Source organism: Neofelis nebulosa, chromosome 10, assembly GCF_028018385.1.
Source record: "Neofelis nebulosa isolate mNeoNeb1 chromosome 10, mNeoNeb1.pri, whole genome shotgun sequence".
NCBI classification, from domain to species: Eukaryota; Metazoa; Chordata; class Mammalia; order Carnivora; family Felidae; genus Neofelis; species Neofelis nebulosa.
In genome coordinates this window covers 54,673,910-54,688,321 of record NC_080791.1, presented here as the reverse complement: position 1 = coordinate 54,688,321, position 14,412 = coordinate 54,673,910, and the positions used below count along the sequence as shown (strand labels likewise).

At 41.0% G+C, this 14,412-nt stretch overlaps 1 long non-coding RNA gene across 1 annotated transcript; it reads right to left on the bottom strand.

Moving 5' to 3' along the window:
• Positions 1-7,636: 7,636 nt before the first annotated feature.
• Positions 7,637-14,380, bottom strand: LOC131487218 (uncharacterized). Its single transcript, XR_009249663.1, has 2 exons — positions 12,645-14,380; positions 7,637-10,892 (listed from the first exon to the last, which is right to left on the bottom strand). It is a non-coding gene; the product is annotated as an uncharacterized LOC131487218 (long non-coding RNA).
• Positions 14,381-14,412: the final 32 nt, after the last annotated feature.

Here is a 14,412-nt window from a genome sequence, read left to right as displayed (position 1 = left end):
ATTCTCCTGTGATACCAATATTGCAAACCTGATTTTGACCAAAACCCTCTAAGACCAAAAAGAAAATGTCCTGCTGACTACAAAAATATTTCCCTGTCCTCTTTTCTTTTTTTTTTTTCTTTTTTACCCCTTGTCTTCTTGAGGTCATAATACATTAAATGGATACAACAAAAAAAGTGAAAGTCATGGTTAAGCAGATTGCTTAAATAATGAATTAAAGAGAGAGAGAATATATCTTGTTAGTAATCCCTGAACTTCATTTCTAAAGGCCTTAAAATTGGTGTGCCTGGGTGGCTCAGGTCATGATCTCACGGTTTGTGAATTTGAGCCTCACGTAGGGCTCTGTGCTGATAGCTCAGAGTCTGGAGCCTCTTCAATTCTGCGTCTCCCTCTCTCTCTGCCCCTCCCCTGCTCATGTTATGTCTGTCTGTCTGTCTGTCTGTCTGTCTCTCTCTCTCTCTCTCAAAAATAAACATTAAAAACATTTTTTAAAGGCCTTAAAAATAGACTGAAATTTGATAAACTATTAGACAGCTATTAAATGGGACCATTAGGAAAACTACATAGAAACATGGGTAAATGATTCTAAGTAAGGTTGAGTGAAGAAAAAAAAAAATATATATATATATATATAACATCTGGAGTTATAATAGCCTACATTTATTAAGGACTTACAATTGAAATACACACACACACACACACACACACACACACACACACATATGGGTACGAATTAGAATGGAAGTAGTTGTATTCGGATATGAGATTTGGGGTAATCTTTTTTTATTTTCTTAAAAATTTTCTTTCATATGATCACAATGATTTATCCATTAAAAGAAGTATAATCAAAGAACTAATTCTAGAGGGAAACTGATGAATGCCCAAATTACTGCTATTGATTTCCATATACTTTGTCATGTGTCCAAGTTTATAATGGAAAAGTATTGACAGGAAATTTGACTTCTATAGAAAACAATAACAAAGCAGTCACTTTGTAAACTTAATTTAAAAAATACAGCAGAGAGAATGAGGGGTTTAGGTTTGAAAGCTTGAAAAGAAAATTTAATTTAATTTAAAACAGTGTTCAGGGGCGCCTGGCTGGCTCAGTCCCTAGAGCATGAGACTCTTGATCTCAGGGTCATGATTTCACACCCTGAGTTGGGCATTACTTTAAAAATAGAATGATAAAATAAAAGTGTTCATTTCAGACACATGGCCTGAAGCGACCGTGATGTTGCTTCAACTGTCCTAAGGATTCCCGTGTGAGGCCCACAGTGTGGTGGTTTTGTAGTTAGAGAGCTCAGTATTCAAACTCCAGCCCACCACTTACTAGCTGTAGTTCCTTGGTCAAGTTACTTAAGCTTTCTAAGCCTTAGCTTCCTCCTGTTTAAAATGGAAATGTAGATAACCCACCTCAAAAGATGGTGGGAGGTCTCTAATAATATAGAGCATTGTAAAGCAAGCAGTTAATGCCATGGTAGGTAGTTCATATTCAGTAAATGCTAGTTCCCTTATCTCTCCATTCCCTTTTCAAAAATCCACCATATAAAAGTGGATTTACTTGTGACTGAGTTAATCATCAGATTTTTAATAATACCATTTGCCACTTATTAACTGCCTACTAGGATACTAAATACCCAACACATAGTAAGCTCCCAGTAAAGATATGTTTAATGGATGGATGGATGGATGGATGGGTGGATGGATGGATGTGTGGCTGGCTGGTTGGCTGCCTTAATCTTTGTCTTCAGATGCCTAGAAGAGACACTGGGTTTGTTCTATATATTTCTCAGGAATACAGCTGGGACCAGAAAGTACAGCGATAATCTCTATTTTTTTGAGGAGAAAGAATGGGTTTGACTAAGCAAAGACCAGGCTATTGGAGAAGAGCCCTTGGGAAGAACAGAGTAAAAAGGGGGCTTTTCTTTCCTTCCAGGTCTTTGGACTTTGCTAGAAAGAGTCACTCTCTCCATCTCTGGGTCTAGCAGAGATGATAGCAACCTGGTTGAGAATAACAACCTGCCAGAGGTGTGTTGCTCTCTTGCCTCCTTCCGTATGCTCTGAGGGTGGATAATGCTTAGCCCAGAGCAGCAAGGCTCCCACTGGTGCCAGCAACATCCTAGAGTAATCAATCTTTGTGGAAGGCCTGACTCAGCTGTAACAGGCCTTCCACATGCCTGGGTCCAGGTGCAGTGCATGGGCTGTTGCCACTTAATTTCCTTGGACAGTAGGTGGAAGTTACAAGGAAGCAGTTTCACATAAAACCAAGAACAGCATGCCAGTAAAGCTGTCCAAACATGGAAGAGGCTGACTTATTATACTGACCCCTGGGCTGAGAGGAATGTTGCTTCCATGTTGTTATGTTGCAGAGGGAATTCTAGCTTTAGCTTCATGGTTACAATGAGAAAAACTCCTAGCCTGAAGATTTTGGTTTCATTGGACTCTCACACTCTTAAAACTAGGCTTTCTACTGACACCTAGAGGCTTACTTGTAAATGTTGCTATAAATCCAAACCTGAGGAAAATTCCATTCTTTCTCCGTTCAAATTTTCAACTCTACTTGGGCCTATAGGTGCTCCCCTTCTGCAGATACTCCCAGTGGAAGAGTCTCAAAAAGGACTAGATACTATTATGATCTTGCAGTCACTGTATCTCGACACAGCTACAGGACCAGGACAGAAACACAGTTGGAGGAAAGTCCCTCTCCTTCTCAGCCTCTTGGAGAAGGAAACAGATCATATACATGACACAAGAAATTACCATGTGAGATAGACCCTTCCAAGTAGCTAATGTGGGTGATTAGTGCCATGAAAGCTGGATAAATATAAAGATCCCTGTGGTATGGGGTGGAAGGGCTTTTGTAGATGGAGTGAAACTAGAGCTGGTTCTTGGGGAAGAAATAACCCAGGAAGGTAAGGGGTTGGGGGAACAATGGCAGTGAGTGTAGTGAAAGAGATTTGAAGTCCAGTGGACCTGAATCAAATCCTGGCTTTTTTTCACTAGCTGTGACTTTCAGCTAGTTTCTTCAAGTCTTTGAACATCAGCCTTGTCCTCTTCCTTTTTTTTTTTTAATTTTTTTTAACGTTTATTTATTTTTGAGACAGAGAGAGACAGAGCATGAATGGGGGAGGGTCAGAGAGAGAGAGGGAGACACAGAATCTGAAACAGGCTCCAGGCTCTGAGCTGTCAGCACAGAGTCCGATGTGGGGCTTGAACTCATGAACTGTGAGATCATGACCTGAGCTGAAGTCGGACGCTTAACCGACTGAGCCACCCAGGTGCCCCCAGCCTCGTCCTCTTCCAATGAGGACACTCATGCCTTCCTTGAAAGCTTGCTGTATGGATTACACATAACACATAGAATTTGGTTTGTTCAGTGTCTGGCACACAATAAGCACTCCAGTGGCAGCTTGTATTGCTGTGGATTTTGACACAGGGGTGGACCCAATGTGTTCAGGGAATATGACATGAGACAATTTGGGGCAGTGTTTGTGTGGAAGCACAGGAAGTGACTCTGAAGCAGTGTTATGTGCTCAAGAGGACCCTGGTTTGAGTTCTTGATCTCATATCAACAGGCAAGTCATTTCCTTTCTCAGGGCCTCTTTCCCATCTTTACAGTGAGGATATTGGTCTAGCGAAGTATTTCTTTACCTTGGCTGCATATTGGAATCATCCAGAGAGTTTTTAAAACTTGTAATGACCATGCTGCACCCCAGACCAACTAAATCAGAATTTCTGGTGCTGGACCTCCAGACAGCAGATATATATATATTTTTTAAACTTTATTGAGATATAATTATTTACATATTTAATGCTGACAATTTGATGAGTTTGGCCATATACGTACAACCATGACATTATCACCACCATCAAGGTAATGAACACATCCATCACCTTCAAAAGTTACTGTCCCGTTTTTGTGTGTGGCAAAAACACTTAACATGAGATATACCCTCTTAACATTTTTAAATGTGCAATACTATGCTATTAACTATGCACTATGTTGTACAACAGATCAGTAGAGTTTATTCAGTTAGCGTAACTGAAACCTTACACCACTTAACGACTCCCCATTTCCCTCTCCCCTAGCCCCTGGCAACCACCATTCTATTCTTTGCCTCCAAACATTTGACTAGTTTAGATACTACTTATAAAAGGGGAAATCATACAGTATTTGTCCTTCTGAGACTGGTTTATTTCACTTATAATGTCCTCCAAGTTCATCCATGTTGTCACAAATAGTAGGATTTCCTTCTTTTTTAAGGCTGAATAATATTCCATTGTATGTATATACCACATTTTCTTTATCCATTCATCTGCTGATGGACATTTGGCTATTGTGAATAATGTTGCAATGAACGTGGGAGTGCAAATATCTTTTTGAGAATCTTGATTTCAATTATTTTGGATATATACCATAAGTGGAATTTGTGGGTCATATGGTAGTTCTATTTTTATGTTTTGAGGAATCTCCATACTATTTTCCACAGAGGCTGAATCATTTTACATTCCCACCAACAATGTACAGGACTTCCGATTTTTCATTTAGCTTTATCAATACTTACCTTTCATCTGTTTGTTTTTGTAATAGACATCCTAACAGGTGTGAGGTAGTACCTTATTGTGGTTTTGATTTGCATTTCCCTTATGATTAGTGATGTTGAGCACTTCTTTATGTACCTGGTGGCCATTTGTATTTATTCTTTGGAGAAATGTCTTTTCAAGTCCTTTGCCCACTTTTTAATTGGGCTACTTGTTTTTTGTTTGTTTGTTTGTTTGTTTTTTGCTATCAGGTTTAAGAGTTCCTTGTGTATTTTGGATGTTAACCCCCTATTAGATAAATGGTTTGCAAATATTTTCTCCTGTTCTGTACTTTGCCTTTCACCTTTGATTGTTTCCTTTTCTGTGCACAAGCTTTTTAATTTGTTATGATCTCACTCATTTATGTTTGCTTTTGAAGCTTATGTTTTTGGTGTCATATCCAAGAAATCATTGCCAAGACCAGCGTCAAGAAGCTCTTCCCCTATGTTTTCTTCTAGGAGTTTCACTGTTTCAGGTCCTCTATCTAAGTCTTTAATCCATTTTGAGTTGATTGTTGTGTATGGTACAAGGTAAGGATCCAATTTCATTCTTTTGAATGTGGATATGCAGTTTTCCAATAACATTTGTTGAAGAGACTGTCCTTTCCACATTGTATAATCTCAGCACCCTTACTAGAGATCAGTTGGTAGTATATCCATGGGTTTACTTCTGGCTCTCTATTCTGTTCCGCTGGTCTATTTGTCTGTCTCTATGTCAATACCATATTATTTTAATTACTGTAGCTTCTAAATATATTTTGAAATCAGGAAATGTGATGCCTCTAATTTACAGACAGATTTTTTTAAAGTTCCCCAGATGATTCCAATATGCACACAAGGTCGAGAACCATTAGACAGTTGTCAAAAACCAACCTCTGTGCTCTGGAGCTGAAATATGAAACACAGAGTTTGGGTATAAAAAAGGAAGACAGTTTATTTCTTTGTCAGGCAAATGAGGCTGCAGGAGGCTAATGCCTTCGAGACTGTAAGCTTGACTGCGGTAAAAGGCTGAGGGGTTTAATAGGAAAATACAGGATCTGGGTGGAATCTGGTACATGCTATCAGCCATGCCATCATGTCTTCGAGGTGGTCGCATGACTAGCACTGGCACCCACCATCCCAGTCTCTTTACTGAGTATACACTGAGGTCAGCAAGATGTCAATATCGATACCACATTCCTGGAACAAAGGATTCTACAGAAAAACAAGTGAAGGGAAGGGGGAGGCTTCAAGAAAGAGGGAGACAAAAATTTGTTGTTTTAAGTCAAGCCTTGCTGAAACACTAGTGTGTTCATTTTAATTTCCATCCATCGTTACGTTTCTATGATGGTTTCAAAACTACATAATTGTGTGTGGGGGTGCCTCGGTGGCTCAGTCAGTTGAGTGTCTAACTTTTCATTTCAGCTCAGGTCATGATCTCAGAGTCATGGGATCAAGCCCTGCATCAAGCCCCTGCATCAAGCTCAGCGTGGAGCCTGCTTAAGATTCTCTTTATCTCTCCCTGCCCCACTTTCCCACTCGCACTTTCTAAAATTTTAAAAAGCACTACATAGTTTTTAAGGTGTCTTATACTTCTAACACTAGAAAGATAGAGAAAAACAATAAATAATTATTATATAAATAATTAATATATAATGGCTACTATACGTTAAGTGCTAAGTGTCAAACACTCACCAAGAGCTTTTTATGTGCTATTTGAAAGTCACAATAAATCTAAGGAGCAAAAATTTTACAAATGAAGAAATAAGTTTAGAAAGATATTTTTTAAATGTTTATTTTGAGAGAGAGAGAGCACAAGCTGGGGAGGGGCAGAGAGAGACAGGGAGAGAATCCCAAGCAGACTCTACACTGTCAGCACAGAGCCCCATGTGGGGCTTGAACCCACAATCTGTGAGATCATGACCTGAGCCAAAACCAAGGGTTGGCTGCTTAACTGACGGAGCCACCCAGGCACCCCTAGAAAGATTTTTGTTTGCCCAATACCATGCAGCTAAGAGTCAAAGCTAGAATTTTAACACATATTTCTCTGATGTCCCAGGTGGAAATCTGATGGACTACATTCTACCATTTCCCATAACTACCACACAACATTGGAAATCATTTCTGCTTACCTGGAGGCAAATGTCAAGATCTTAATGCCTATGAATGGATGTATTTCTGTGAACTTAGGAGGTTTTACTCTATTTCTCGACAAGTATTTCTGCGCAAGACAGGTATAGCAAGATAGTATAGTCTGAGCACAGACTATAACTGATACATTGCTTTTTATTCAATATTTTTTAAATGTGAAATTTATTGTCAAATTGGTTTCCAGACAACACCTAGTGCTCATCCCAAAAGGTGCCCTCCTCAATACCCATCACCCACCCTCCCCTCCTCGCCCCCCCCCCCCCCCATCAACCCTCAGTTTGTTCTCAGTTAAGAGTCTCTTATGCTTTGGCTCCCTACCTCTCTAACCTCTTTTTTTTTTTTTTCTTCCCCTCCCCCATGGACTTCTGTTAAGTTTCTCAAGATCCACATAAGAGTGAAAACATATGGTATCTGTCTTTCTCTGTATCACTTATTTCAGTTAGCATGACACTCTCCAGTTCCATCCACATTGCTACAAAAAGCCACATTTCATTCTTTCTCATTGCCACGTAGTATTCCATTGTGTATATAAACCACAATTTCTTTATCCATTCATCAGTTGATGGACATTTAGGCTCTTTCCATAATTTGGCTATTGTTGAAAGTGCTGCTGTAAACATTGGGGTATAAGTGCCCCTATGCATCAGCACTCCTGTATCCCTTGGGTAAATTCCCAGCAGTGCTATTTCTGGGTCATAGGGTAGATCTATTTTTAATTTTTTGAGGTACCTCTACACTGTTTTCCAGAGCGGCTGCACCAGTTTGCATTCCCACCAAAATTGGCAAAGATAAAGTTAAGCTTTCACTTTTTGCAGATGACATGACATTATACATGGAAAACCCGATAGACTCCACCAAAAGTCTCCTAGAACTGATACATGAATTCAGTAAAGTTGCAGGATACAAAATCAAAGTACAAAAATCAGTTGCATTCTTATACACTAATAATGAAGCAAGAGAAAGACAAATAAAGAAACTGATCCCATTCACAATGCACCAAGAAGCATAAAATACCTAGGAATAAACCTAACCAAAGATGTAAAAGATCTGTATGCTGAAATCTATAGAAAGCTTATGAAGGAAATTGAAGATACAAAGAAATGGAAAAACATTCCGTGCTCATGGGTTGGAAGAATAAATATTGTTAAAATGTCAATACTACCCAAAGCTATCTACACATTCACTGCAATCCCAATCAAAATTGCACCAGCGTTCTCCTCGAAGCTAGAACAAGCAATCCTAAAATTTTTATTCAATATTTTTATTGAAACAGTTATCCATGGAACCTGAGTGGTCCCCAAACCAATGAGTAAGATGCTGCCATCTTGTGGCATTATTTTGTAAGGCCAGGTGTGTAATCCAACAGTGAGGAGAGCCCAATAAGCAAAATTATAACCATACCTAATACTTTGCACTTTTGTTGTCTTCCTAATTGTAACATAATTTTGTTTCTCCAAATATATTATTAGGAATGAATCAATACAACAACATAAGAAAATAGGTAATAACTGACGACAAAATAATAAAGTTGCCTCTCCTACTCTTTACTAGTAGTGTATCGCCTTGTCAATTTACTTAATTTTTCTGGGTCTGAAATTTTCTTATCTATAAGATGGGGACAATAACACCCATCTCATAGTATTGCTTGAAAGCCAAATTAAAATATATATGTCAAGATCCTGGAAAATTGTGGACATTTGACATGTATTGGTTCCTTACTCCCTTCCCTTCTTTCCTGATCCTTTTCCTTTTCTCTATTTCTGAGCTCTTCCCACTGAAGATATCCTAGCCTTCTGTTTTCTGACCGCTTCCCTAAGTATTTTCCCCATTGTTCTTTCAGTTTCCGGGCTCCACCCTATTCCCACCCCCTCGAACACACACACAGAGGGGGTGTCCACATTTAACACACATGGACCCTTACCTTGGTAAGGTAAAGCTCAGTAAGCCTCTCTCCATTATCCAATATGGCTAACCACTCCTCCACTTCAGCATTTGTGCTGTTGTGGGTATTGCAATGCAAAACACCTGCTGGGTTTCACTGAGCAGTTTTCCCATTGCTAATAGCATTCATTCTATGATCCCATCAGAGTCTGGTCCCCTCAGATTCTATCTCTTACCCCTGACCCTTTCACCTCAACCCTGGGACACCTGACACACATACATCTCCCTCTCTGGCCTCATTTCCTACCATTCTCTCACCTTACTCACTCTGCTTTGCCCACTGGCCTCCTCCCTTTTGCTGCTCCCTTTGCCCTAACAGCTCTCCTAGAAAACCACATGGTTTGCTCCCCTACTTCTACAATTTTCTTCTCAAATATCACTTTATCAGAGAAGGCCTCCTTGATAGTCTGTATAACTATATAAAATAACACAAACACACAAAGTCCCAGTAACTGTCCATCCCCCTTATCCTGCTTAGTTTTGATTTGTAGCACGCCTTACCACTCATCATGTTGCTATAAAGGTGAAGGAGCTGGTAGCTTCTTAAAGTGTTCTTGTTGGGAGGGAAAGGTTCACTTGGTGGGGCATTGGTTCCTCCATAGGGGATTGTTCCAGGAAGCATTAATTATGTATGTTGGCTGGGGATAACACATGTTAAAATAAATCTGTGGAAACGTATTTTTCATTCTTGCTGCTCTTACTCCTCAGCACCTTGTCTCTCTTCCCCTTCATATATTTTAGGATTCCTGCTTCTTCTGGTTTCATCTGATTTTAGTGTTTTTCATTCATGGTAGGAATCCTAAACCCAGAGTGCATGGAAAGGCTTCAAAAGGACACATGAATAACTTGAAATTATTGGCAAGATTTTGAGGGTATGTTTGTTTTCTAGGGCAAAGGTCTATGACATTGATCAAATGCAAGGAGTCTATGACTTCCCCCACCTAAAAAATGAAAAACCATAACTGTACAGATGACAGCTGAATATTCCCCTATCTTAATATGCATAATACTTAAACATTGTTTAATACTGTCTTTCTCAATAGCTTAAGCACCAAGAGTAAAGAGATAGTATTTATTATTACAGTGCCTAGTGTACTGGCTGACACCTAATGCTCAATAAATACTTGTTGAATGAATGAAGACTCCATGGTGATAAAAAGCCTATTAGTCATTCTGTCCATAACCTTCATTGAACAAGTATTGTTCTGGGGCTAGGGTGTCTCTTGACAGATCCATTTAGATTTTGTTCTGCATCTAGAGATAAGGGAAGAGTTATCCTACTAAAAAATGCAAAACTCACTTTTAACATAAAAGAGCCAGTCATAGTACACACTGTAAGAAAGGTTGAGTAAAGATGAAATAGCCAGTTGAGCATCAGAAATGGAACAGTGAAAAGGAAGTTAGGTGGAGTGAAATTCAGAAAGAGGTAGCTCCGTAACTAGAACTCAAAGAGTTGATAAACCTGGCAAGAAATCAGATTTGTCCAGTTAAATTCTAAAACAAAAATTTAGGCATACATTCAAAATCACCAGTCCCATCATTAACGACAAAAGGAAGTTGAAAAACAAGTTGGTTGAGGTTTATATTTCTAATAGATGAGGTGTAATGAAAGGGACTTCTGGCATCTGTGTACTTAGTTTTAACTTTTATATTAAAAAAAAATACACTCTGACTCAGGTAGTTAAATTGCATTTGGGGAGTGTGGGTGTGTGTGTGTGCATATTTTATAAATTTTTATATTTAACAGATTTTAAAGAGCTTCACAGATACCTTAGCAATAAATCCTCTTAGTTTGTAGACCTGTTTTTCAGGCAACAGCGTCCTTCACAGTAAATAAGGGACTGCAACAACAGTTGCGAAAGAGTAATTGGTTGGCTCTGCTTCCATTCATTCTGCAGGAAAGCCAAACTTCCTTATTTTCTCCCAAATGGTTTTGTGAAGTCCCAAGTGCCCCTCCAGAACAGTTGTCTTCACTGCCATTTTCTTCCTGACTGCCCCAGCTCTGGCTCTCTGTAGAAACCCCTTTTATTCTGTTGAGGCTTAAAGGGCAGGCAGCCCTCTGATAGCTGCCGAAAGAACTCAGCAGTTGCTGGTGCCCACACAGAACTGTCCCAAGGCAACTGAGATCTTGTGCTGAAGCTTTTCTTCCTAAATAGTTGTGGTGATTTTCACCATCTCTTGTCATTGCCAGAATCACCGGGGCCAACTCAGGCTCTGTTGAAACCACCTGGTGTTCCAATTCTACTAAAAAAAAAAAAAATTTAACAGCAACTCCGATGCTATGTGATATTTTATTTTTAGCAAACTTCTAATTTTAGTTATAGATTAAAAAACAAAAATAGTTGTAGATTTACAGAAAAGTTGCGACCGCAGAAAGTTATATGCCCCACACAGTTTTCCCTATTATTTTGTTTTTTTTGTTTGTGCTTTTGTTTTTTAAGTTGATTTATTTTGAGAGAGAGAGAGAGAGAGAGAGAGAGAGGAAGGGAAGGGCAGAGAGAAAGGGAGAGACAGAGAATACTTAGCAGGCTCCACGCTGTCACTGTCAGTGCAGAGCCTGATGCGGGCTGGGCTCAATCTTACAAACCGTGATATCATGTCATGACCTGAGCTGAGATCAAGAGTCCAACGCTTAATTGACTGAGCCACCCAGGCACTCCACAGTTTTCCCTATTATTAACATCTTACATTACTATGGAACATGTCATACTTAATGAACCAATATTAATATGTTACTATTAACTAAAGTCCCAATGTTATTCAGATTTCCTTAGTTTTTATCTAACGTCCTTTAGCTGTCCAAAGAGCCCATCCATGAAACTACATTTGTTTGTTTATTTAAATTTTCTTTAAAATTTTTTTAAGTAGGCTCCACGCCCAATGTAGGGCTTGAACTCACAACCCTGAGATCAAGAGTCAGATGCTCTACCAACTAAGCCAGTCAGGCACCTTTATTTATTATTTTTTTTGCGTGCATTTATTTAATCTCTACCCCCAACTTGGGGCTCAAACTCACAACCCCAAGATCAAGAGTCGCATGCTCCTCCAACTGAGTCAGCCAGGCATCCCAAGACAATACATTACATTTAGTCATCATATCTCCTTAGGCTCCTCTTGGCTGTGACAGTTTCTCAGACTTCTCTTTTTATGACTTCAGCAATTTGAGGGACACTGGTAGGGGCATTTTGTAGAATAGCCCTCAGCTGGGATTTCTCTAATGTTTTTCTCATGATTATATTGGTGTTATGTGTTTTGGAAAGGAAAACCATTCTCATTACGGGCCATTCTCATTACGTCCTATCAAGGGTACATACTGTCAACATGACATCACTGTTGATGTTAACCTTGATCCTTTAGCTGAGATAGTGTTTGTCAAATTTCTCCACTGCAAAGTTTCTCTTTCTCATCTTCCCCCCACCACACCTTTCCATAGTATTCTCTTTGAAAGTAAGTCAATATGCATAGCCCACACTTAACAAGCAAAGAGCTATGCTTAGACTCCTTATTCAATTATTTATGTATATAACTTCATGGATATTCAGTTTATACTTTGAGTTATAATCCAATACTAATTTATATTCTCAATCCGTGTAAGTCATTCTTTTTCACAAAGATACTGGTCTTGGGAATTGGAATTTTAAGATCTGCGTTTGCAAGATGCACCTCTGTCACCCATATCAACAGACGATTTTGCTGAAGGAATTAGGGTAATTTGAGATTTTTGTTTCTGAATATAGAGATTGATTTATGTGATGTGAAATACTCAATTACAAGTCATTGGTTTTCTTCTGCTCTTGTTCTAATTGAAATGATGCCCCAGATCTTTTTAATGACAATATATAATATTAAAATTTCTAATCAAAGTTCAAAAGACTAAGTTTTCTACATGGCTCTTGCTAATGACAGTGAATTATCAGCAGAGCAGTAAACAAAATATATTCACATTCTCAAGTGACTTTTAGTAAAGGGGAGCAATGAAAGGGTTACACTCACAGGACTGATTTAAAAGCTACCCCTTTGGACAGCAGCGACTAGTTTTAATTTACTCTAAATTCTTCATCAGGCACCAATGCAGGAAAAAGGAAAGGTGCAAGTGGTTCTTTTCATTATTTTTTTAATGCTTATCTTTGAGAGCGGGAGTGGGGGAGGGGCAGAGAGAGGGGGGCTGAGAGGATCCCAAGCGGGCTCTGCGCTGACAGCAGCAAGGCCCATGGGGGGCTCAAACTCACACACTGTGAGATCATGACCTGAGCCGAAGTCGTCGCTCAACCGACTGCACCACCCAGGCATCCCCACTACTTATTTTTTAATGCAGAGAATGTCTCTCGGCATCCCCCCCCCCCCCACACACACAATTCGGAGTTGTAAAGAGAACTTTCATTAGTTATAAAAGTGCAAGTTGAGGGGCGCCCGGGTGGCTCAGCCGGTTGAGCTTCCGGCTCTTGATTCTGGCTCGGGTCACGATCTCAGGGTCCTGGATCAGGCCCCTCAACAGTCTATGCCCCGAAATGTGGAGCCTGCTTAGGCGTCTCTTGCTCGCTCGCACTCTCTCCCTCCACCACTCTCCCCTGCTGGTGTTTGCGCTCTCGCTCGCTCGCGCTCTCTCTCTCTCCCTCAAACGAAAAAACAGGACAAGTTGAGAAAGGGGAGGAAAGGTGAAGAGAATCATCAAGAACACCTGCCAAGTGCCCTCTTATCACTGGAAGCTCAGGCTAATTATTCCTCTCATTTTGTTCCTCTCTCCTAAGAATGTGGACTCTTTTCTTGGTCAAGAGAGCCCGGTGGCGGCAAGACGGAGGTGGGACAGGGCTGAGGCATTTGAGCCTGCCTCCCACCCGCCTCTCCCCTCCGCAAACTCTGACACCTGTGGCATTAGCTCAAAACCAGACTAGGTGCGAGGTCGGAGGAATCCCTGACCTTCTCCAACAGCTCACTCACAATGGGCCGCCCCAGATAGGTGAGCTGTTGAGAGTGAGCCGCGGCGGCAAGAGCCCTGGACTCTGGCATTACCAGACTTTAAGCTAGCACTTACTGAACACTTTCTGTGTGCTCGGCTCTCTTTGCTAGTGTTTTCATGTTATGTTGTTATTTGAGAGAGAGGGGAGAGAGAGAGAGAGCAGGGGAGAGGGGCAGAGGGAGAGAAAGAATCCTATGCAGGCTTGGGGCTTGATCACAAAACGCGGGGATCATGACCTGAGCCAAAATCAAGAGTCCAGTGCTCAACCCACTGAGCCACCCAGGCGCCCCTTCATGCTTTTCCAAACAAATTGAGGAGGTCGGTCCTATGACCCACAACCTGCGAGGGAGCTGAGGAAAACTAAAGCTCAAGGAAACCCAGTTACGTGCCCATGTTCACACAGGTCAAACCCCGTTCCCTCGAATCCAAAGTCTACTCCCGCTAACCACCCCTGGCCTCTGCGCCCCACCTCCGTCACCTCCCGTCTTCTCAGTCGCTTCATTAATAAAAACGAGGTGGTTGGCCGAGATGATCTCTAGGAGTCATTCCAGTAGGGCGGTTTTACCGGTTTAGGAACGAGGAAGGAAAACCAAGGTCTTCCCTTCAAACCAAGTGTCAAATCGCAGCGAACGCGCGCGTTTCCATTCCGTGCGGTTCGAAAGCGCCCTCAGCCCCGGCCTGGGGTCCTGGGGTCCCCGGTGCGGCTGCTCGCAAGGGCTCACGGGCCCCCGCGCGCATGCGCAACGGTCCCGGCGCGCGGCGTCCCTTCGCACCCTGCCGGACTCGCGCCCGCTTCCAGTCCCT